At 43.7% G+C, this 20,969-nt stretch overlaps 1 protein-coding gene and 1 long non-coding RNA gene across 3 annotated transcripts in view; both read left to right on the top strand.

The window, feature by feature from the left end:
- Nucleotides 1-20,969, top strand: part of GALNT17 (polypeptide N-acetylgalactosaminyltransferase 17) — a 208,435-nt gene that overhangs the window by 102,188 nt on the left and 85,278 nt on the right. The gene's annotated exons all lie outside the window — the stretch shown is intronic.
- Nucleotides 4,783-19,522, top strand: LOC308180675. The gene is made up of 2 exons (XR_013941116.1): nt 4,783-12,272; nt 12,312-19,522. It is a non-coding gene; the product is annotated as an uncharacterized lncRNA (long non-coding RNA).

A 20,969-nucleotide genomic window follows, 5' to 3' on the forward strand; every position in this document is an offset into this window, starting at 1 on the left:
AGAAGTGAAACGTTTTCAGTTGGCAGTTTTTTGGTTTTGTTTACTTGCATCTCTGTCCCCATAGCTGCCTTTTAAAGGGTGTTGAATGACAACATCGTTTGGAAGAAAACTTACCACCAACAGGCAACTTGGCAACTGAACAGTCGCAGGGGACAAATTGGCAAAGGTATATATAGGTGCCTGGTGATGTACTGGTGCTGTAGGGGATTTATAAAAATCTATCCAAGAATGCTTTATTCCTTACAATCAGTCTAGTCCAAGAGATGTTTTTAACAGTCTTGCCTTTCAGAAACGTTTTATCCCTTGAAAGGCTCATCTTTAATTACTCTGCACCTCCATTCCTGTCGGTTAAATGAATGTGATGATTTTTTCCTCCCACTTGTCTTCTTTCATTTACTGGAAGTGTGATGTAGCAAAATACTCAAGCATGCTCCTAACACAAAGAGCTTAAACAGGAGTGTTTAAAAGGTACTAAATGTGAGCTACTTGGTGAACTACTTTGCTGAACCTTGACCACTGTTTATAGTGGCTTCTGTATGGGTCTTTTTGCTATTTGTTTGCCGTAATCTCGATCAGTTGTCTAGATGCTGTTGCTGAACAAATGAGATGATAATTAGCATAGCAACATCAGAGGAAGTTGATTTTCCATCTGTAATAAAGATGATGATAATTAAACATGCATGACCTCATTGGATTGAATATGAATCAATTAAAATTAAAACTGGTTGGGAATTATTTTTCTCCTGTGATTTTTTTTTCAGAGAAAGCAAGAACAATATGACAATCCTAATGAAAAGAATTTGAACTGCTCTGTACCCTTGTTATTTAAAAATGAAAACGTTGTGATTCTTCAGGGGTGGCGTATTTAGTGGTACCTCCTCCGCCATGCCTGGTGCAAATGTCCATTTTGATGAAGTTTTTCACCTGGGGAGGAAAAAATAGTGAAAAACTTTTCAGCTATTTCCAGCACTGTTTAGCAAAACTCAGATCAAACATGTGCAAATGCTTTCTGTGTGTGTCCAGGGAGGCATATTCCACAGGCGCTGCGGCCAACGGGGTGCATAAATTACTTTTATAATACGTTTTAATTTCCTGTGCATGAGTGAACACTGCAATGGAGCAGTTTATTTTAAAGGAAAATGATTTATTGAAGGCAAACTGCAGAGATGAAACAAAAAATGAGCTGAAGTTGGAAACCCAGGTTTGGTGCCCCATCAAGGAGTTGGTGATGCACTTACCCGCAGCACTTGAAGTGGTACCCAGGAGAGCTCCTCTGGAGCGCAGGTGGGAAAGGATTGCATTGAGTTCCTTCTTTTTGCCATTTTTTCAAAAATGAGATTGTGGTGGCGCTGTAGCAGTTGTGGCCAGACCTGCCTGGGGCTTTTGGTTTTGTTTTTTGAGAGCCGTGTGACATGTCCTAACTGGCAGCAAGACGCAGCCTGGTTTAGTTCAGAGCAGTGACCTGGAAAATGGGAAACCAAAGCCTGTGCAGTCCTAGGTTACTGTTTAGCATTTTGGGATACGCTTCCAGGCCTTTTGGTTAAAGCTCTTCTAATCTGTATAATTTATCAAACATGAGAAGGGGTTGAAAGCAAAATGCACTAACCCTGCTGCTGTGGTGAGGATGCACACCCCTGGCAGGGAAGCCCTGGATTCAGCTGCTGCTTTGACTTTTTGATGTCTTGGCTGACTATTCTGAACAGGAAGATACTCAGCATGTGTGCTGTAGGTTAGGGTCATCTTTTGGTCCTTTTCCTCCCTGCCAGTAGTAAAAAATAAAATAAAAATCCCATTGTATCTAGTGCAGAATAAAAAGAAACACTAAAATATTGCTTTTCCCTTCCAAAAGAATTTTTTCTTGACTGTCCTCAGTAATTGGTAATATGTAGTGTGTGTGTGTGTGACTGCTTAAAATCTAAGTACGGTCCCGTGTGCTGGTTGGGGTTTGGCACTTGACTGCACTTGTGATGGGGACATTCATGATTCAAACTCTCAGATCGCCTTGTATCTGATAAACGACTGGAACACAAAGTCGTGTCTGCATGGGCAATAGTCCTAACCGTACATTGCCGTGCATTGCCTTGCTTGAGGATGACATATGACAAAATAACGTTGCGGGGTCTGTTTGAATACATCAATTTAAAGTTACGTGTTTTCCAAATGGATTTGTTTTTGCCTGTCACTTGCATCTTCCGTGAACATGGAGAACTGTTTCTGGAGAGAGATGTAAGATGTGTCTCTGATAGCATCAAAGAAATAACGTATCTTAGACTAGCAAATCCTGGTTTTATTTCATTTTTGTTTCATCCTGGAATCTATCTCGTTTAGGCTTCATTGCTGCAAAATGGCCAGTTATAACCGAGTGCGATTGGTGTATTTTCTGTTATCTTTATAGGCTTGGCTAAAATGCAGAAACTACTGTCTGCAGGTATCAAATAAAAAGGGTTATTGCAGATACAGAAATGGACGCCAGCTGAGTTCAGACGAAGGCTGCATAAAATGTTAAATCATTCTGTTTCGAATATGTTATCTTCCTATGCGCCAGCCCCTACCTGCTCTCATCTTTCATTTGGCCATTTCTACATAAGGCAGCTCCTTACAGAGGCTTTCCAAAGAGGAGGAAAATAATTCCATGTTTCCTTCAGGAAATGTTTACCCTGAGTTGTTATCAGGCACCATGTGAGGTGTTAATGTAAGTAACATTTGAGTCCAGCCCCATGTAAGCAGCAGGGCTGTGTGTGTGCTTGGTGCGCAGGGATACGGGCTTCAACTATAGCACTTTGCTATTTTCTGAGCTACATTTTAAGGGGAAAAAAAGGGTTAATGGGGAGTGGAGAAAGCTGTGCTCGGCTAGAAAAATCCTACCTGCTCCTCAATAGGCAGAGCTCTCAGCAGTGCTGGAGGAAGAAGCTCCCCGTGCTGAGGGGTAATGCCCAACAGGGTGGGTACGTTCTCCATCTGGTTCTGTGGTCTGACAGCAGGAAAAAAACTTCTTTTGGTTACATCCGTGCACTTTGCTGTTGTCTCCTGGTATCCTTGGGGCAAGGGGGTGAATCCAGCAAGGCGTGCTGGGTTGCTGCCGTCATGTGTAACCTGCTGAGTGTCTCTTCTTGGTGGCCTCTGGGGATGGAAGAGAAAAGAACTGACTCAACCAGAAGAGATCTGCAGTGGTTGGGAGAGAGAAAAAACATTTTTCAACTTGCAAGCTGAATAAGCTTTGCAGGAGGTGCAAAGAGACAGTGAATGTTGCATCCTGCCAGGTGTGCTTATGATCAAACTGTGTTTTAGTCCTGGAAGAGGAAGCTAAACATGTCCGTTTGAAGCAGATATTGATAAAACATAATGAATTTGATTGGAGTTCAGGGCTATATTGGGCTGGAGGCAGCAATCTGATAAAATGACAAGGTTTAGCACTGGGGCCTCTTACTCTTCATTAGGACAAATCTTGGAAACGAGCTCTCCCTTTTGCCTCTTAATTGCACTATCAAGGCCAGTATCAAAAAGGCAGGATGCAAGTGACTGCTGCTGCCCAAGATGCTATTATAATTAGAGTAGTCCCTGAACCTCATCCAAACTTACAATGTAGTATCAATTCAGGTTAAATTGGGAAACTGAGCAGAAAATTGCTGTCTGGTGTTTTGAGTGTTTTTTTGCATCTTAACATTATCTGATATTGGATCATTATGTAGTGATGCAAAATGCCAACAAGTAACAGCGCAGCGCGGCAAGTAATGACGCTGGGATATAAGAGAAGTAAATAGTGAGTGAAATTTAATTTCTTATGCAGTTTCATGAAATAGAAGTCAACTCAGGTACAGACTTGTTCAGATTAAATATAATGATCTGTGGCTGCAGCCGAACTCTGCAGGGAATGCATATCTATAAGTTGAGGGGAGCGGGGGAGAGTTGCCATGGAAATACAACCGGTGTCATAGTTGCAGTGCATCACAAATGCCTCGTGTGTCATGGCTCATTTTCCAGAAGGCGCAGGGAAGACCAGGAATTAAGGAGAAATGTCTTCAAGTGTTTGCAGCAAGACACATCTGGGACCGTGCAGGGACAGCTTAATAGGTAAACGTTTTGAGTCGTAACCGCTTTGTTGCGAGAGGAAAGCTGAAGGAGGGCTTCGCAGCTTCCTCATCCCATCTCCTTCCAGCTGGTGCCACCCTCGGGCCCTGCCTCGAGGCCAGGAGTTAGACGAAGGCCTGGCAGCAGGGCCGCCTGGCCGTGGCGATGAGCAGGGCCTCTTCTGCAGGCCCTTGGGGCACAAGTGCCAGCTCCTGCCATCGTCCGGCCCTCACGATGCACCGAGCCAAAGGTGTTGCTTTCAAACTGGGCAACATGTTCTTTATTTGTAAAGATTTATTTGGCTGAGAAGATCTGTAACTTCATCTGTTCTTTGCTTGCACGGTCTTGGGTTTGGGTTTTCGTCTATGCGTGCGCTTGAGAAAGTCAGCTCCTGTGCAAGGTATTGCCGTTTCCCACAGTTTAGGCCTTCCAAGCCTTTGGCAGCCCACTTTCTTTCTGCTTGTTTTTATTGCTTTAGCCTGTGTTCTCTTTCAGCCCATGAAGGAAACCTCAGGTGAGTTTCTTGCAGTTGCAGAAATGTGCCTGTTTCTTTCCAAGTAGCTTGCAGGATGCCAAATAGTCCAGAATTATTGTTTGATCTAATCCTTTAATTGGGATTTAAAATGCTCACTGTTGTGTGAACTAGCACATCGCTTATTGTAAAAAGGGATGAAGCACTGAAGGGTATTTTTCTTATTTTTCTGATTTGGGGGGGGCGGGGATAATTTCTTTACCGTGCAAAAATGAGTAAGACTGCTGGACAAACAGCTTGGGTCTTTATAGCCTCTCTTCAGGTAATTATGGTGTAATTCAGGCTTCTGAAATAAGAAGCAAAGAAATAAATGATTAACTTGTCTGTACAGTGTTGAAATATCTCTATATTTTAAAGCAGTCCCATTTGCCATAGTGGCTAAATACAAGCAAATGCATACTTGAATCAAAAATTTATTGGAAAGACAGAAAATCAGAAGATTGGATGCCAGAATCCAGCAGGGTTCAACACCTCTGGTTGTGCCTGGTTTGTGTTAGCTCTTTCTCTTTCTGGCATCACAGTTTGTCTGTGGTACGGGTGTAACAACCCCACGGTTCATATGTGCTTGCAAAGTGGCTTTCAAAGCGTGTGCCGGTTGCTTGTTCTGGAGCAAGAGGAGTAGAAGGGACAGCGCTGAAGTCTGCGAACAGGTGCTGAACTACAAGCAGGATAAATTGGTCTGTTTTCCATCAGTAATACAACTGGCAGTGAAATATTGCAGGTTTGTCTTTTGAAGTGTATGTTTTGTTGAAGTTTCAGTAACTTCTCAGCAGGGTGAGACCCTGTAGCATAGAACAGCCCCCAGACAGCATCTCAACTGTGCCTTTGAGTTGAAGTCTGCAAAATCTGTGGGTACAGCTTGTCTCCTGGCTTATAGACACTCTTGCTGCAAAAGTGGGAGCTAGTGCAGAGAGCATGCACGTCTCTCCTTTTTTCTTCAATCTTCCACTCCAAGCAACTCATCAACCTCAACACTGTGAGGTAAAAGTGAGTAAAATCAGAACATAAATCTTCATTTCCTCCACCGTAGTGATGATGCTCTCGTATTAGTCAACTGAAAAATGCTCAGTTTTTGCCTAATCCCACCTGGGTGTGAATGGTGGGCAGATATCCTAGAACGGCAGCTCTGGAGCCTAGTATATTTTCTGAAGCAAAGTGATGCTCCTAAAAATTAAGTGTCATTTCTCTTTTCTTGCTGATATATTTCCTTTAGCAGCAAAGAAAGGCTGCAGAAGAAAATTGAGTAGAGGTTCTACTGAATTCAAAACCACTGTAGTGATAAATATGGTTCTGAATAAACCTCCTTGTAGTCACAAATCAATTAATCTTTTTTTGCCCCGTGCACTCCATCCTAAGGATTTACTTTTTCATTGAGCTTTTGCTAGCTAGTGCAGTATACCTAATTCTTCACCTGGATAAATAACTAGTGGCATTTTTATTCTAAAGCAAACCGGCATTATCTTTCTTGCTGTGTACAAGCAAATGGAAAATAACCTTCATTTATTTTTTATTTATTTATTTTTTTTCCCTGAGCAGCCTCTTGTGATTTGTGGCTTAGAATAAACAAGAGTTCCGGGCCTGGCTCTGAGCAGCAGCATGCTTGTCCTCTGAAAGCAGTTTGCTTTAGCCTTTTTGTTTGCAGTTACCCCTCGGCTAATGATACACTGTGGATTTGGGTGCCAAGAGCTGTCCCACCAGTGTGGAGAAGCATGGCCAGTGCAGTGGGCAGGGGCAAGTTTGCTCTTTTTGTGCTTTGAGCCAGCTGAAAACTCTGCAATGGGTTTAGCACGGAGCCATGGAGCTCATCAGCTCCAGAGCCAGCGGTGGGATGTGTGACCTGATCTCAGGGCAGGGATGGAGTGGACACGCGTGTCCCTGTGATAAACCATGGAGGCACGCTTGGTGTGGTGGCAGGCTACTGCACGTGCTGCTATAACAATAGGACAATAACATCGCTAGGGCGCAAGTCCAGGTGGTGGCATTGCCAACTGTGTGGGTTCCGATTTCTGGTGCAGGTCTGTGCCCGTGCTGTGGCACTGGGAAGTAGGGCAGAGCTTACCTTCAAGTTAATCAGCTGGTGAAGTTAGCTGGAAGGGGAGAATCGCTGTGCGTATCCTGACTGTGCCAGCTGCCTGCACCACCCAGCACTGGAAGGCCTGTAGAGTGCCCCGTGTGAAGAGACTCCTCAACACAACCCTTTCCCACACCTGGATGGTCTGATCTGGACTCTACCTTTGTTCCCTGCAGAATGCAGGGGAGAAACAATGAGAAATAATCCCCAGTGTTGCGTTTCAGGCTAAACTTCAAAAACTAATTCTGAAGGTCTTCCATATGACAAGCTTAATTCCAGCTGTGAACTTGTATTATTGTGCAGCTTATTAATTCCCTCTGCAGAATGATTTTTTTTTTTTTTAGCTCTCTTTTTCTAGTGACTCCATATTTGGGAGGTGGCTTCAACAAGATGATCACCATCCTCATCCTGCAGCCTAAAAATTGAATGGCCATTCTGTTCTCATTTCCATCCAGATGATAAAGGTGAAGGATGCTGTGATGCCCCACTTTACTCTGTTGTGTGTAGGAAAGGCAGCTGAGGAAAGTCAGTGTGACATCCTTTGTGAGTGCAAAAGATTGTGTTGCTAAAGCATGACAGAGAATTTGGATCATGAATTGCAGCACCACCTGCATTTTGCCCCTGTGGTTGCCCTACAGAAATATTTCTAAGAGAACAGGGCATGGTAGCAGGAAGCTGGAATTCAGATTGCAGAGCTCCCAAGAGTTCTTCTTTCATCCCTTGTAGATGCAAAATGTTGATTGAGTTCTAAAATCCCAAGAAATAGAGATATTTAAAATCTCTGAAGAGCTCTTCCGCTCAGAAAGATTTTCTCTCATTAACATCCAACATCAAGGATGCTCCCTGAAAAGAAGAATCTTCCCTGTATATAACTATAGTGGCCCATTAAATATCCTGCTTGGTTTGTGTCCTGCGGTTTATGAAGGAGAGATTTTCTTTCTGGTCTCTTAGTGGGAAAGGCAAAAAAGGCAAGGGAATAGTAATTAATTGCAAACGCTCTTTCAAAAGTTATGCAAAGTATTAGCTGCTGTAAGTGATCTTTGTGGAAAACACCGTGTGTTAGATTTCCAGCTGGTGAAAAGGGGGTTTTTCCACCCCAGGGTCTGGCTTATTAGGTTTAACCGGCAGATGGTAAAACCTGTTTGCTGTTAGGCGTGATGGAGAACAAGGTGGAAGAGGATGGAGGCAGTAGGATGCGGAGGGGCTGGCTGGGCTATCTTTTCTGTCTCAAAGAAGTATCCTGGTAACAGCAGTGTGAGTCATATGAGCTAAAATTAATTTATAATAACATGAAACTGTCTTAAAATGACAAAGTTTAATAACTGCAAACGTTAACCGCATCTAACAGCAAATTTAAGCCAGTAGCAGATGGTTCATAAAAGTATCATATCGGCTGTGACCACGTCAGTTTAATTTACGGATGGAACTGCAAGCCTTTATAGTCAGCTTGACCAACTGAATCTCGTTCTGGTCAATGAGATTTTTTTTTTTTTTTTCCCCTCTGGGGGTGGGGAGAGGTTTTCAGAGTTAACTCTTATTTATAATGCATGGCCTGGTCATTCTTTCCTTGACCTGTTGAAACTGTGGTGGGTGCTTTTTCTCTGTATCACAGTAATTCTCATAGAGATGGCAAACAAGATTAAGCTTTTAATAGGCATGGACCAAATACGTGGCAGCTGCGATCCTTGTTGCAAAGCCTTGAAGACTGAATAGCTAGAGAAGGGTGTGCACAGGTAGAGGGAAGCATAGGAAGCATAAGTGGCTCGCCCAAGGCCACACATCAGGCTGTAAAGAAGACAGGAACAGAGTCAGGGGCTTGTACCCTGGGGGCAAAACACTAATTTATATAATCTCTCAGCACATTTATTTACTGTATCTGTCTAAACTAAGCTCTTTTGCAAGGCAGTGTGTGCACAGTAGGAGACAGAAAACAAACGATCGTGTTGGGAAAAAGTGCATTGTGTTATATGTCATTCCATGAAAAACCTGCCAGGGCGTGATGTGTCTAACTAGCAGCACTGCATGGTGATGCAGGCAGGAGCTGGATAGCCCAAAAATGTGTGGGACCACCGGTAAGTGGTGACACTTTTCCTGGGCTTGACCCCACCACTTCTGGTGTGACTTCACAAGTAAGAACATCCCTCTCATTCCGGAGCCGGTTCCCTGGGGCCGTTGTGCCCTGAGCCAGCCCAGGGATCCCATAGGTGGTTTCACAGAGCTGAAGTCTGCACTGCTGCTAGCAGAGGAGATGCAGAGGTAACAGGCGGGTCATTTTTCTCATCTCGCAGCAGCTGGCTGTGAAACACACATAACTGCACAGGCAAGGCACACAAGAAGGGTGGTGTTCTACATCTTTTGTCCCCAAGTCACTACTGGTGTCCACTTGTGGAGGGGAGAGGTGTTAAGAAGTTGTGGCCAAGTGCAGAGAGTTTGTATTGATTTCATTCAGATCAAGGCTGTTGGGACAGCCACAAACATAGCATGCCTTTGGGAAGATGGAGAAAAACAATGCTGCCTTTCTGGAAAGCTTCTTTCTTCAGGACAGTTTTGGAATAAATGTCCTCCTAATTACTAACTGTAGATTGTGGGTGGGATAAACCTGTAATGGCTCATAAGTCAAAGGTGTGGAGTTGACCCCAGCACACCTAGGACCAGCCCTTGGATGAACACCACTTTAGCATTTAAGAGTGGTTTTGAAGGGCTTGGGAGGATGAGGTGAACGTGGGGGTCCCATGTCTGGGAGATTTCCTTGGCCCTAAGGATACAGGTGGCCTTGCTGTCACCACTGCGAGCTCTTGGGAGGTTCCTGGCTGCAGAACTGGGTAAGGTGGCTGTTGCATGTGTTTTATCAGGGCCCAACCCCAAAAGCACAAAAAAAATCAGCAGGGAAGAAACCTGGAAATCCAGCTTGCTACTGGTATCCCTTAACATACTTCAGTGAAAGAGCTGCGTTGCTGAGAATAAACAGTTGACCAGCTTAGTTACCTTATGGTGGTAATGCCTCACTGTTAACACTGAAACTTTCCTGCAAAATTGGGAAGGCTAATGGGATTGCAGAAACATTTTCCTCATTCCTCATAGCAGTAAGAGAACGGAAGGGATCTGCCCCAAATTGATGGTATCCAGGATTCTAGGCATCCAGGTCGCCTTTGAAGATTGGCTTTTGGTTCTGAAGACCTCTAAGCACTGTTAAGTGACTTGCTTCAATGTGTCAGCTGAGGTTTTAGGATACAATTACTATTCATTGTGAACTAAAACTTTGTAAAATACAATAATGCGTTCACTGTAAATGAGAACATTTGCGGTAGTTCATGAAGGCCAAGTGTTTGGTGGGTTTGTCTGGGAGCACTGACAGTTTCGGTGAACAAATCCTCTATAGGCAACTACCCCTGCTCTGAAGTTTCAGGCTGTATCTTGTTGTTTTCTTACCAAAACGAACATGTTCTCACCCAAAGTGAGTCTTCCTGTGCATGCTGCTGAATATTCAGCCTCTGAAACAAGAGAGGGAAATAAGTGAGGCAGTGAAGTTGAAAATGCATCTTGACAAGAGCAAGGAGAGCTAAACTCTCCCAGCAGTTGAGCTGGGATATGCTGGTGGACAAAAAGAACTGAGCATCCTCCTCACCTGTGAGACTCAGCTCCGTGGACAGGTCTCACAAAGATTGCTGGTAACGGGCTCCTTGCAGTATTTGTCCCTTTCAGCAGTAATAAGTATCAGTCAAATACTGATGTATCCATCTCTTTCCTGAAATTTCATCAGAAAAATGGATGAGTTCTGAATTATTCACCATATGTTTCACATTTGGGCATCAGGCTTGCACTTCTCTCTCCTTTGCCGTTGGGGACTAGAGTGATGGAGGAAGGGTGTATCTCAAACCTGGCTACCATAACCTTCCTCCTTTGCTCAGCAACTTCGAAACACTAATATATAATGCAGTGTCTTCCCTTCCTTCTGCTGCTATCCCCCCCAGACTTTTCCACCCACTTGCGCAGTCAGCACGTTTTGCTCCCCCTCGCATATGGCGTGCATAATTTCCCATATATTAAGAACCCAAACCAGGAAATATTTAATGTTCCAAAAAACATAACAGTGAAATTAGAAACATCAAAATATGAAGGCTACTGAAGGGGAAGGGGTTTCTACCCAGGAAATAACGAAGAAATCTGTCTGTAACACGTCCTGTTGCATTAGCAAGCAGTATCTAGATGGAGCTCTTTGTAGAGCTGCGTATTTAATCACGGTAATTTCCAGTGTCAGGCTTTGGGAGGTGGAGTGAAAGAGCCTGGCTCCGTCATCTTGGTAAGTGCCTTGCAGGCATGGGATGCTGTTAGCAGGTCTTCTCCACAGCCTCTGCTCCACCAGGCGTGGAATTTGCTGGGGAAGTCTCCTTGGTGTTAAAAAGCAAGAGGTTTTGGGAGGGGTGGTCAGAGGTACTTGGGGCTGTGTTTGCAGGGTCTTCAATCAGTCTGAGACGGCTCTATGCAGTGAGGATGTCCGTGCTGCTAGGATCACAGAAGGGTTGTTTCCAAGGCCCCTTCTCCTCAGGGCCCTCTGGGCCTTCTGTCAGCCCCCACAGCTGCCCATCAGTAACACAGATGTTTGTCAGAGGTGGGGCAGGAGAATGTTATTTAGAGGTTATTTGAGTTTCTAGCAAATAATGCTCCAAATCAAAAAGCTCCAAAGAATCTGAGATTAGATCTGAGATCTGCTCAATCCTATTATTATCATTACCATTATTTGAAGGCTTTCCAGTTAAGCAACTACATCTTACATGCTTCCAACATATGGCCTTAGTAAATGATTGCCCTATTTATATCCCTGGAGTTTTGTCAAGCATCTGTTCCAAGCACAGTGTGGCAAGCATGAAATTTTTGGTCCCACAAACGCAGTGTACTGTATATATCTGCTAAGAAGGCAGATGTGATTTTTAGGTCAAATGTCTGGAGCAGGCACTTTTATATAGTCATACTGGCAGTTGCCCATATTTGAATAATATTTCCTGTTAATCCTGGGACTCAAGTCTGGTTTGTCTTTATGTGATTCTGCGGTGGCAGGGGGAATGGTGGACTCTTTTCCAAATATGTAAATGCGTTGCATCTATGTGACTCTGGATACAGCCTGCCTTAGATGGGGGCTTTCAGTGAAGCTGAATTATTTTGAAAATTTTGCCTAGTTAAGCTCAAGTTCTTGACAGTATCTAGCTTTTAACTAGCACACTGGAATTATTGCTGCTGTGTTAATTCACACGTAATGGGAAATGGTATCAAAGGAAAGCAGAAATAATGGGTGTCATTGGGATAGCATTGCACTCCTGAATAAATCTCATGAACGTTTATGGAATTCCTTTTGCAGATTGCCAATTCATCTGAAATGTGCTTTCTTTTTAGTTCACTCATGCATGGAGTAGCACAGAAATCTTGTGCTGGTTGGAAATGTCAGAAGTCAAAAATTTGATGCCAGGTTTTTTGCTAAAATGTTGCATTTAATGAAGACTGAAGGGAAGTTCCTTTCCAAGAAAACTATATTGGAATATATGTTCCCTCTGTCTCTTTATGACCTGTTGTAATAAGGAATGTATTGATTGTTGAGGCACTACAGTAGTTACTACTACAGTAGTAGTAGTAGTAGAACTACTACAGTAGTTGAGAACTACTACAGCTAAAAAATAGTTCAGGCAATTCATTTTCCTATCCATGGAGTTTTGTAAGAATAATCATATTTAATATAATGAAAATTCCATCCAGCTCAGTGTCCTCCCTCTGCCAGTGGGTGACAGCAGGTGCCTGTGAAAAATGAGTGCGTAAGGCAAGCCCAGCAGGTTCTTCTTCTCCCACCTTGTGCTACGAGTGATGCCAGATTTAGCATCAGTTTGTGCCTATGTTGAAAATGGGCCGCTGGACCTATGCTTCAGACATGCTGAATGTTCAGCTTTTCCATGTCTTGTGTAGCACTGCCTGCCCAGCATCACTTACATTTCTGATACCATTTTCTTTTTGTAGTTCCCTTTACTACGTTCCTGCCTTGTAATCTCTTCTCTGTAAAAAAATAGCAGGTAAACTCTTCCCTACTGGAACTTTTAGTCTTCCAGTTCACTTTGGAGCATTGCACTTGACTTACCAATTTTTCCTTTTTTTCTTTGTTGCTTGGGAATGCAAAACTGACATGGTGGTGGAAGAAATAACATGAAGAAGTGTTAGTAATTTGCTGGCAGTGTTCATGTTCCACAAAAATTTCCAAGTAATTTTAAATCGCTTTCCTGGGCATAGGAGATGCGGTGCAGATGTGGAACAGTGAAGCGGAGGGAGCGTGTGCTCATCTGTCCAGCAGGATGTTGTCTTCCGAAAGCACAAGTGCCATTGTTACCATTCAAAGCTTCTAGGTGTATCCTTATACAAATTTTACTAAAAGTGGGCTTCAAATATATGCTGCTATTATAAATGCTGTTCTCGAGTCCCTTTCTTCTACTCTTCTGTGGATGGAAAGACCTCTTATACTACTAGTCTTATTTTTTGAAGTGCTGTATTACAGTGCATTCCATCTTTATGTAAATGAGAATATTTTAAAAAATAAAACTGAATGTCTGTAGTTGTATCGCAAGGTAGTATTTGCGTGGAGGTAAGTACATGTCAGCGCTCAATACTAAGATCCTTTAAAAAGAAAGATACTTGAAGTAGAGACTGAAACTTTTCGGGATGCTTTGGTCCATGCTCTGGTTTACCTGAAGCCGCTTACTGCAGGGCTGGGGGCAGCTTGAGGTACGTGCTGGGTCTTTCCCCAGAGCAGCCGTGTCACAGCTGCGTCCCCGAAGCAGCCACGTGCCGCCAGCAGCCGCTTTGGGTTGAGATGGAACAAGTGCTCAGGCACTTTTGGGTTACACGTAAGGCTGAGGGCTGGCTCTGGGATTGCTCACCACGTGTGGGGGCTTGTAGTGCCCATCCGCTGAGCTCAGCCAGCCATGCGCTGGTTTGAGCACTGAGCCCAGGCTGGTGTTCTGAAAACACCGTCTGAGGAAAGACGGTCAGGATGCAGAATCCTGGGTGCCTCTGCGTAGGTCATCTCCCTAGTGAATTATTCTCCCCATTGTGGGGAAGAATAATCCAATCTCAAAGATAGTCCTCTCTCCAGCCCTCATTTTCTTTCTAATCCGTGCTAAGCCACTACATGGTGCCTGTGAGAGTCCCCAGGCAGGTAGCTCTTGGTGTAGGTATTTGGTTGAACTGAATATATTTTTGGATTAAAGTCTTTTGCGAAAAGGGTTGCCCGTCTCTGTCTATGAAGTCCACATGTTACTTGCCTTTAGCTATTGATTTTATGTAGAAGGTGTTTGTTTCTAGGTGAAGATACTTTTAGACAGATTATAGAGCAGGCAAGCGGTTATTATTGCAGTGGGTAAAGTAAAACTAAACTGTTCTGATAAATAGCTGGTTGAGGGTTTTGTAGAATATCTCTAGATGCTACCTTCTCACAAAGCCGCCAAAGATCCCAGTAGACCCAGAGACATTTGGGTCTCTGCAGATCTGTGTTGTTTGACTTGGTGTGGTTAGTCCCTTAAGGTCAGTGAGAGATTTGTTTTGGCTTCTTCTCAAAACACATCATCCTCTTTTAGCCACAGACTATTTGCCATTTCCCATAGAACTGTCTTGTTGATTGTTTATATTGGCCAAGTGGGCGGCTGATAAAACTACACAAAATGGTGAAGCAGCTGGTGCTTAATTGATGTGTTCCTTATATAGCTGATCGGCCGTGCTCTGATCTCGCTTCATCTGGGCTCGATCCAGAGCCATTCACTTGGTTGTGCTGGAGGCTTGCTGGGTTGGTGTAACTGAGAACACGAAGTTGTGTTACATGTTTCTGCTGTAATTAAAACCTGCTGTTGCTGAAAGAGGTGGGGACAGACACAGGGGGCTTAGCTTTTGGATGAAGGTACCAGACCACTGTCAAAATCCTGATGATGGTGGCTAAAACCCTTTTCCCTCTGCAAGCCAATTGCAGAACTGTCTCCTCTTCAGCCAAGGTTTTCCAATTGTTGGAGGGGCTGGGGGGAGTGTTATGATGAGTGTTATTTGTTGTGTCAAGGGCTCTGTGTTGGGATGTGCTGTGCAGGAGGAAAAGCTTGACTTGCCTGGTTGCATTGGCGCATGTCGGAGTTACAACACCTATGTTCGGCTTCAGTCGGCAGAGAAATTCCTGTTGCCCCTTCCCCTCTTGGAGGCAGCGAGCTTCCAAAACAGGATTGAGATTAGACCTCCAGCCTCTGTCAAGTCTGTATGCATTTCTGTTTCGCAGAGGTATCTCTAAAGAAATAAAGGAGCCTTGGGGCTTGGAAAATTTTGTGCTCAAATACAGCATGCTGAGAGGTCAGAGACGTTCACATTGGTCTTGTATCTGCTGCTGCTCCTCAGGGTGTAAATCAGGTGTTGTCAGCAACCGTTGCTTAAATGTGTCTTATTGTAATTAAGAATACCTGCACCAAATAAGATGCTCTGCCTTGTGTGTCGCCTGCTGCAGTTTGTACAGCATCTCTTCCCACACTGCAAAGTGTTCAGAAGAAAAACAAACAGGGTTTTAAGTGCTCCTCTGTAAGAGTAGTTGTGGTGCTAAATTCATGCAGTTCTGACTACAAAGCTACAGAAATATTTTCCCATTAAGGAATTATTTACTGTTGCATTTTTTTTCTGAAGCAGCAGGATTAGGATTTGCTGCTCTTGATTCTGGCTTGGGTGGAGCTAGGGGCGGTTGGGCAGCAATGGAGCGCTGCCTGTCCTCCTGCGGAGTCCGTTGTGGTAGACGACCTTCCTTGGAGAGTGTCCTGTGTTATTTTTCCAATCAGAATGGTCTAAATCAAATAAAAGGGTAAGTTGGAAGAGGTGAGTGGTAGGCATGAAAATAGTCTCATTATAACATGCAGGGCACATAGAGTTGGATGGGGATAAGGAGGCTCTGCTTTGTTAGGAGGCACAAAGGGCTGTTCGCCATGGCACTGGCCTCCCTTTTCTGTTTAGTTTCAGCTTCCCTTAAAATTCCTGCTGTTTATCCACTTTACCCACACGGGAGCCAGAAGCCTTCCTGCTATTTTCTGTCAAATTAAATTAATGGGGAGAAAAAACAACTACACAGATGCTCTAAATCCCAGGCTAATACTGCTGAGTTTTGGCCCTTGTATCTTCTCAGTGCGGTTCAAAAGCAGCCCTGGAGACACTGGGGCACTCGGAAAGCCAAAAGAGCAGCAAAAGCTGTGTTTAAACCGAGAGCTGGATTTTTCATTTTAGTTCTGGAAGGTGAGATGTGGGGTAAAATCCTTGATTTGCCTGTGATCTCTCTGCACGTATGTGCATGACCAGGCTAGTTTGCTGCGGGCAATGGACAGGAGGTTTTCATTGAATACGTTGATCAATTGAGCTTTTTTGATAAAATTAATGTACAAAAAAAAATTGTTGGGAAGCTTCTGTGAGTGTGAGGGAAGATTCTGCCCCATCTGCAGCTCTATTAGTCCAGCAAACCACCGGGGAGAGACAAGATGGAAACTCAGCTGCTTGCACAGAGCAATGGGCATGCGCTTTGGGGATTTGGCATTTCGGGGGGATGATCTGAGTTTTTTAAGATGACTTCAGGCTTTCTCTCTGCCCTGTAACTCTTCACAGCCAGCAAGGGAACCAAAGAATAGCTCCAGAATAAATCGCCCCAGTCACAAATAGTGTCAGGAGCTTCTGCAGCCGCTTCAGGGCAGAACTGCTGTGTCCCACAGGTGCAGATGCAGTTTTTGTGCAGGGAAATGATTAAGGCAGAGGTTGTGACAGCCGCAGCGTGGCACCAGCCATCTGCTTATTTTTTTGCTTGTTGTATTTTCAAGTATGGAGGAGAGCCAAGGGAAGAGGGAAATGGGCTTCTGGTTTTAACCATATCTAAGAAGCCAGATCATCCTTCTCTAAGCTGCTTTTATTTGGCTTTTTGTAGGCAGCTCAGACCTTCTCCTGGCATCATAGCACCTCTCTGATAGCAAGTGCTGTGCTCTCATAATTCCTCATCCTGCACTTTCTTTCCTTCTCTTTCTTGTTACCTGGATTATTGAGTTATACAGGAAATTCTCACAGGCTCCAGATTTAGGGCTGAAATCTTGCGGCACTGTTGGGATTTTTGCGGAAGTGAAGCTCTGCATATGCATTCACCTTCTCTCTTAACTCCCACCCCCTAAGAGTTTGTTTTTACAAATGTTCAGGTGGATGGAAGCAGTTTAATGAGTATTAATTGTAAAGAGCTGTTCTGGCCTCAGTGAAAAGCTGAGGCTCTGGATCAGGGTAAGAGTGAAACATGGAACATCAGGGATCTGAAGCCATTGGAGCTACTCATGGTCGATGCCAAGGACGTGCTTAGGGTTTTGCTCAAAGGACTGATCCTGTAGAAAATATGTACTCTGAGCTTCATTTGCTGTCAGCTTTTCATTGAAAACATATTACTAAAGTAGGTACTGCGTGCAAGATAAAGAGCAAAATTTGCCAAACTAAATTTCTAAATGCTAATGCTAGTTGAGAGCATGTTTTTTGTGTCGTTTTTATTGCAATTTGAGAGATACACTTTGAAATGGCTGCCAGCAGGACACTTTGTTTCCACAGTGTCTTTTGCTGTACTCCTGCTTCTTCTGTTAATGTGGCACATCTAGAAGCATAAAGGAGTAATTTTAAAAGTGTATACACTATGCAGTGTTTTATATGGCAATGTTCTTTTACTTTTTGAAAATTGCTAGGCAAAAATCTCTAAAATACATCATGAACCATCAATATGCTTTTCTTAATTCAGATTAAATTTTTCAGCGAGAGCCTGCCGTCCCCAATTTAGTCTGTCAAATGTTAAAATGTCAGATTTTCACCTCTTAATTAAAGTGGGTATGGTAAAGTGGGATATCGGTGAAGAGGTTCTTCAGTGTAGCACCAATGCTGAAGTGTTCAGATAGTTTTCACATACAGACTATGAACCTTTTCATTACATCATGTCCCCTGTAGGTTATGTACAGGTTACCCCACTGCTTCGGAAGAGTTTGTTTTTGCTGTTCGCTCCCCATTTCTGATTGACCACCTAGCACTGCAGCAGCCTCCTTCTGCACCTGGTAAAGGAAAAGGTCTGGCAGCCAAGGGGTTAAAACTTCTCTTGCTTCCTTTGCTTTTCTCTGCTTTTTACACAGAATGCTAAAATCAGTGCATGTTTTTTTTGTTTTGTTTTCTGATTAGAAGCAAAAATGGACTGAAAGTGCTTTTCTCTCATCTGGCATGTGGCACTCTGTAAGGAGAGGGCATAACTGTTTCTCCATGTAATAAAAGTGGCAGTCATTCCTAGCACATGCCTTTATCTTTTTTTTTTCCTTCCCACTGATAATTTTGCACAAACAAGAAGTCTCTGCAAAGACGCTTTACAAAATGCAGTTTAACTTCATACATGGCTTTCCAAGACTCAACAGCGTGGATCAGAATGCGTGGAGCATGTTGTTACGGCATGAACTCATTGCAACTCTTGGTTTGGTTCAACAGTCTTTGGTTGGATTCATCTTGGATTTGCAGGATTCCTCAGACAATCTGCTGACAAAGGTTCCTTCCTGACTTCTTTTCTAGGAGTTCAGACACTGGCATTGACTCTCTCCGTTTTTTTCCAGACCTTGGATTGAATCACAAAGTCTTGATTTGTTTAAAACCTGCAGCGTGTTGGAGGTCTGCCAGGGCAAACTGCAGATCCTGTCCGCCAAGGAATCTGGTGCTGCTTAACTTTTAGGCAAAAGACAAATAAAAGAATCAGCCTTTCTGCTGGGAACATTGTGGTGTGGGACAAAGGCTTCGTTAGCAAAACACGAATGGCAAAGCACTTAGGGTTCCTTGTGTAAAAAATTCACCATTCTCCAGAAAACATGAGCAGCTCCCTTTCTGCTCCCAGCTGCATTTGTATACATCAAGCTACAAAACTGTACCGTGCAGCTTGAAGACTGACCACCTCAAATACCCTTCTTCCCATCCTGCACCGTGGTGGGTGCTGCGCTTTTGTGTGCGTTGCGGTGTGTGTTTGCAGCGACGGAATCCCCTGCAGCCTCAGCGAGGGGCCCAGGGGAGAGGAGCCAGCCTTCCTTGGCCTTCCTTTTAGTCTTGGGAACCTCGTTGCCAAAGTGGTTGCAAATTGCAAGAGAACATCTGCAAGGGCAGCTAAATTAACATTTATGCTGACTTCTCCAGTTTGGCTGTGTGTAGTCAGTGAATGATGTTTTATTCCTCCGGATGACACTTTGAAGGGGAAAAGGGACCTGTGTTCCTTTGCTTCCTGAGGATGCTGATTTCAAATGAGCTCCTGTGGCATTTTGAGTTACGTGTACAAGTGAAATCCTGGCTCTTCATCAGGTCCAATTCTTCTTGGGCTGATGCTGACTGTACACATGGCTAAGCCCATTCATCCCCATTTGCACAGTTGCCTAATTATCAGCAGCCAGAGTGTGCAAGCTGGCTGATGATGTGCACTGGCTTCTCACATGAGCAACCCATAATTTGAGTACTTTTTTTTTAATGTTGAAGGTGAACTCTTGACACCAAGGAGTTTGTTGATAGCTTTGCCAACAGCTTCGCGAGGGCTCTGAATCCGTGTTCTTCCTTTAGAGAATTAATACATTTTGGTATATATTTTTTTTTTTTTTTAAGAAAACCAGCTCTGAGGGGGAATCACATTGAATGTGCCTCATTCCAGCAGAAGTACATCATAGGCTAGAGTGCCATGCTGGGCTTTGGGACTTGTGGGGTTGGGTGATCAGATGTGTAAGCACCAGCTTGAAAATTATCTACCGCCAGCAGATCAACTATAAAAATTTCATTGCTTGCTCTGTGATCTGTGTTGCTTCATGGCACCTTTTCAAAGAGAACTTGCATCAGAAGTAGTGGTCCCCAGCCTGTTGTGCATCTATGGGAGGAAATGCTCAGAGCCTTAAAATTTCATCGGGGTGTTGAATGCACCTGGGACTGGATGTGATTACTGCTTTTGAAGCTGTTGGCTCAAAGTTGCCTGACCCTTAAATAGACAGTTTGGTTAAATCCCTTCGTAAATACCAGGACACTTGATTTGTGGTTGGGTAGATCTACTCTAATCCAAATGGAGGTGAATCCAAAACTGCTTCTGCACCTCTGAATTTCCTCACCTGGCAATCATCTTTACTGACCTTGCTTTTACATTTTGATACAGTTCTTCCCATATTCATTTTTCTTTTCTATCTGCTTCGCTCAGTGTTTAAAATAAACCCCAAACCCCGAGAAATGAGAATGACATTTACTATTAAATGCTGGAGGCACAAAATGTATCTGTTATATTTCTCAGGAATTGTGCTTCTGTGCTGTGGATGCGTGAAGGGTAAGATAAACCTGAGAGTTGCCCTCCCTACGAATCAGCTCGTATCAAGTAGTTGTCAAAATAAATGCATTACTCAGCTTCTTTGAGGTGCTTACAGGGCTATTTCGGTGCACTCTCATTTACCCACAAAGTGAAACTGCTCCATCTGTCAATAACCATTACTTACGTCCCTATTCTTAGTAACAGCCTATAGTGAAAGCAAACATGTTTGCCCAAATTCTGTCTGCAGAAATATCCATGAAATTCCCAATAACTTCTGTCTCCTGAATCTTTAACTTCAGCATCCATTACAGCAATATATCTGAAAGCAATGTGGACCTGTGCAAAACTAATTTGTAGTGAAGAGCTCAATCATCAGCCAATGCAGACTTCTGATAGTGCCTTTAGTTTAGTATTTAGGAGGAATTTAGGTTTAGGAGGTACTTCTATGTGTCTGAAGGAAACTAGGGCCAGTACGTGATGTGGTTCCATTGTAGGTTTGAGAGTGACTGCAAAATGAATGTCCAGTGGAAGAGGTGCTGGGTGCCTGCCTTCACGAGCACGGCTCTGTGTAATGATGGCATTCGTCTTTCACTGCTCTGTCATTTACATTATGTCTTAGGGACCAGCAGAGGCAGGGACTTGCACTCTGTTCCTAGCTGAAAAGGGAATTAACTCGACGTTGTGACAGCCCATAGGGCGGTTTCATTTGCGTGTCTGTCCCCAGATGCATCGTTTTGGCTTGCAGCATCTTTGTTACAGGCAATGATCCATAGCCAGAGAGGACTCTACCTTGGCTTCTGGTTTTGGTTTGAGTGGTCAGAGTTCAGAGTAAGAATACCGCTTCAGCCATAAACAGGGTAGGTTTGTTCTAGAGTGATGCTCACATTCATAATCAAAGAGCCCATCTTCATATTATCGCCACCTTTTCAAAGACAGTTTAACTGTAGAAT

This window comes from Anser brachyrhynchus (genome assembly GCF_964034855.1).
Source record: "Anser brachyrhynchus genome assembly, chromosome: 20".
NCBI lineage: Eukaryota > Metazoa > Chordata > Aves > Anseriformes > Anatidae > Anser > Anser brachyrhynchus.